The sequence below is a fragment of the Dermacentor andersoni genome, chromosome 10, assembly GCF_023375885.2.
Source record: "Dermacentor andersoni chromosome 10, qqDerAnde1_hic_scaffold, whole genome shotgun sequence".
Classification (NCBI taxonomy): domain Eukaryota; kingdom Metazoa; phylum Arthropoda; class Arachnida; order Ixodida; family Ixodidae; genus Dermacentor; species Dermacentor andersoni.
The window spans coordinates 140,796,158-140,800,317 of NC_092823.1; positions in this window are offsets into that span (position 1 = coordinate 140,796,158).

Below are 4,160 nucleotides of genomic sequence, written 5' to 3' on the forward strand. Positions count from 1 at the left end.
CGAAGCGTCAATTGCGATTGCAAATTAGCAGGCAGCTATACGAAGTAAGGATAGTAGTCTTATCAGCCATATAAACTTGTAAACATTCGCTTACTAACTAAATTGACAAGTATGGTGTGAGTTGCGCACAAGCAGACATGAACACATCTCACTTTATGACCGTGGAAACTCACTGTTAAAACGCTGTAGTGAGGAAGCGCACCAGCAGCAGCGAGCAAATTGACCTTCATGCTGCTTGGCTTCAACGTGAACAAAGCGGCGAAAACACAGCACACACAAAGCTATCAGCATTCACACTCTGTCCCCATCCCAGATCGCTTTCAAAATAGACCACACCATATGCAGCAGCCAGCAGAGTACAACCCTTCCCGCCTCTGCCCCCCTTGTGCCTTGCGCGCAACGGAAGAAGGCATGCTTCCTTCCCATTTTCCTCCCTAGCGCATGCGAGATTGAGGCGCAATAGTCGGCTCATTCTTGCATGCTTTAACTTGCACATACAGCATATAGCGAGTGGCGACGATAATATCACACTTCGACTTTATACAGGACATCACGGCGACAGCCGCGGCAGAAATGTGCCTGCGGTGTCCATGTAATTGCTGTTGCAACAAAAATTGATTACAGTAGTCTGTAAATCTACTTGTTAAATGCAATATATGCCCATATATTTAGCCCATATATGCCTAACTTTGACAAGTTAAGAATTTTAAAATATTGGTAGGTAAAAAGCCTTTCACAGGCTCTAGAATGTCGTATCAGCAGTTTATGATAGAAATTTTTTGTAACGGTTGGTTTTGAGCTGTCCTACATATAGGACACTAGGCAAATGCACTCCATATTGAAGTCATGGGATCTAAGCTATTTATTTCGAACTCTGGTGTAACATTTTTTACAACACACTGTAGTTTTCTTATGACAGTGTGAACAGATTGTTTGCCTATTGAGTAGAATGCCAAATTTATCCAATCGGGTAGATGAATCTTGTGCTTTTAGCAAATGCTGTTGGCTCTTTCAATGCAATGACTTATATATTTCAACATTGCCATTTGTTGGGCGTGTTGGTAAACTGAAAGCATATTTAGCGCCTGTGAAAGCATAATTAGCGCATTGTCAAAATGTGAAAAATAAGCAATACGGTCATCTGTCAACCCACTGTCAGGAATGCGGCTGTGCGCTGGTGTTTGGATCCTGCCGGGTTCTTGCGAAGCACAAAGATAAAGACGTGCGAGAGATTATTGAGGCTCAGGCTATCTGGCGGAATAGTGACACGTGTGTTAGTGCCCCTTCAGTCGACTTGTTAGATAAGGAGACGGCTTTTTTGGATGGGTAAGATTTGGATAAGGTGGCGCCACTGTGCATGGGTTATATAGGTGTATTTCCTGAAAATCAAGTTGTTGAAGTTAGCACATTGTGGTGTCGTCTCCCTTCCGTCCTTGTTTGCTGGCGCTAAATATGCTTTCATATATATATATATATATATATATATATATATATATATATATAAGCTTTCTTTTGTGTGGCTGCTATGGGCTTTTGAAATAGGAGCAGGTCAGCTTTATCAATTCCTTTGCTGTAATGCTAGAACACATTCACATGCATAAGGAAGGTATGCAAGTAGCGAAGAATAACGCTTCTTGCTTGTATAGCACTTAAGTATATTGCAACAGTTTGGTGAAGCCCCTACACTTCACCTTACGTTATATTCGGTAAATATAAAAGCTGCCAACTCCTGGCAATGAAATTTGAATATCTTTTATCCAATGTTTTATAACCAGGTGCTTGCATTCCACATACTGACCATTATACACGACTGCAGCAGTACTGTAGCGTTTGCAGTGATAGACAGTTGTATCATAAGTATAGTCAACTCGGTAATCAAAACCTTGTACCCATAATTCTAAATTGCATCAACAAAGTTTCACTAATACTCTACCAGTTTATGGCAAAGATGCACAGAAGAGAGCACTTGAAAGCTCTTTATCCTATCTCATGTATAATCCAAGCATAGATTATTGCTCAGTGCATAGCAGTTTGTGTTATGTTCAAGAAAAGTGACCACTTTGTCTATGAAAAATTGTACACCACTTACTTTGTCTACGAAAAGATTGGCATGCATCTTGACGAATTAGCCTGCCACAGGACTAGGTGCTAGGAAAACACGTTGAGGTCATACTTGCGCTTACTTGCTTTATACTTTTTGATATTTTACTGGTGGCTCAGTGATCTCATGATCACTGCCTTACAAAGCTTTGCATCCTGCTTCATCTAGAAAAGTGCTGACTGGCGCATAGTTCATGCCCGTGGCACATTCATGACTGCTTTCCTCTTTTGTTATACTAATGCAGCATACTTTCAGATGGAATATGGAGACTGTTGAGTGCATCTCATCACGAGTGTGATTGTAGTTGAAAATTATCTTGAGTCTGGTGGGGGGGGGGGGGGGGGGTAAATTTTTGTTTGCAAAAATATCTGCCCTCTTAAATGGACCAAAAGAATTCATGGTTAGGTTAGTTTATCGTCGGTAAGATGTTTGGCCCACCATTTAGTATACATTCTCAATACTCCACCCAATCTGCCTAGTGTCCTACATACAGGACACTGCTGTTTCAAATGTTGTGACGACTTTTTAACTGCAGACAATAGACGTACTTTCGGTTATTGATTTTGTCCTTTGTAATGACGTTCTCGGCAAATAATGACGTTTCAATTCTTACTGGTGACTGTTTTTGTCATGTGGGGGTGCTCTTCTCAAGTCCGAAAATTCACAATGCTGCAGAGGTCGTTACGTGGAAACAACTAGATACACACTTATCGAAATTTGCACAGAGAAGTGATATTACTTTATGGACATGGGCTGCCAACTGCAAGCTTTTACATAAAAAATCTCAGTAGTTACTGCCAATGAAACTAGCCTAGTACATGCAGGACACTAGCCATATATGGTTTAATGGCAGAAGTCATTAAAACAATACACAATAATTATTCGTTTTCACCAGACAGACAAGAAGACACCCGTGGCTGAAAGTTAAGAACAAAGTAAAAAATAGTGAACTGGAGACCACTATTCAGGAAAACATGACTCTGGATAACAGATTTGCTTCTAACTTTGAAACAAACAGCAAAAGATAGTGGCTGTTGTTTTTGTCTAGACACCCGTGGCTGAAAGTTAAGAACAAAGTAAAAAAATAGTGAACTGGAGACCACTATTCAGGAAAACATGACTCCAGACTTGCTTCGAACTTTGAAACAAACAGCAAAAGATAGTGGCTGTTGTTTTTGTCTGACATGCGAATGGGAAAATCCTCGTCCACAAAGATGAAGCAGTGAATGTCATTCATATCAAAGGAAGAAACAACCAGGACCTGCTTAAATAAGTACTGCGTGGGTTCAGTATCTAAAGAAAAAAAATATGCAGACCCCACGGACTGTGGGAATCGATGTAAGCGAAGCTTTCCGTGCTGGATGCTTTGATTGATGATAATTATAGGTGGTACTGAGGGCTAAATTTCTTCAATGTTTAGGCTAACACGAGAGTGGTGAGTTGACGTTAAACGTTACCTTGCATGCAGCACTGCTGTTTGTCTGCGCAGTACACAGAACACACAGGGAGAGATGTTTGCTTGAGGCGTTGTTGAGCACCATATTTTATAACCTCCGAGAGGGTTGAGCGTTGTCATTTCCTCACATGGGCACATTGCATTGTGACAGAAGCATTAAACTTGAATTGGATTATGAGGCTGTATGTTCCAAAACCACACTCAAATTATGAGGCAAGCCGTAGTGGCGGAATCCGCATTAATTTTGACACCGTGATGTTCTTTAACATGTCCCAAAAGTGAAGTGCGCATGGGTTTTCTATTTTGCCCCCGACGAAATGCGGCTGCCGCGATTGGGATCAAATCCACGACCTCTAGCAATGCCATAGTCGCAAAGCTACCGCGGTGGGCTCAAAAGTGTTGATTTGATGGTCCACCGCTTCCGTATAGTTGCCCAGACCCTGCAGTGGGCTTTAATTAATGCGGCTCTGCTTCAGTACGCCCTGCGTAATTTGTCCGCTCGACATATCTGCACGGCGTTTATTTTTCAGAAATAAAGCAACAAACTGTACCGTGTTTTGAACTTAAGCTTAACCTGTTACCCCGCAACTGCTGTCGTGTAGC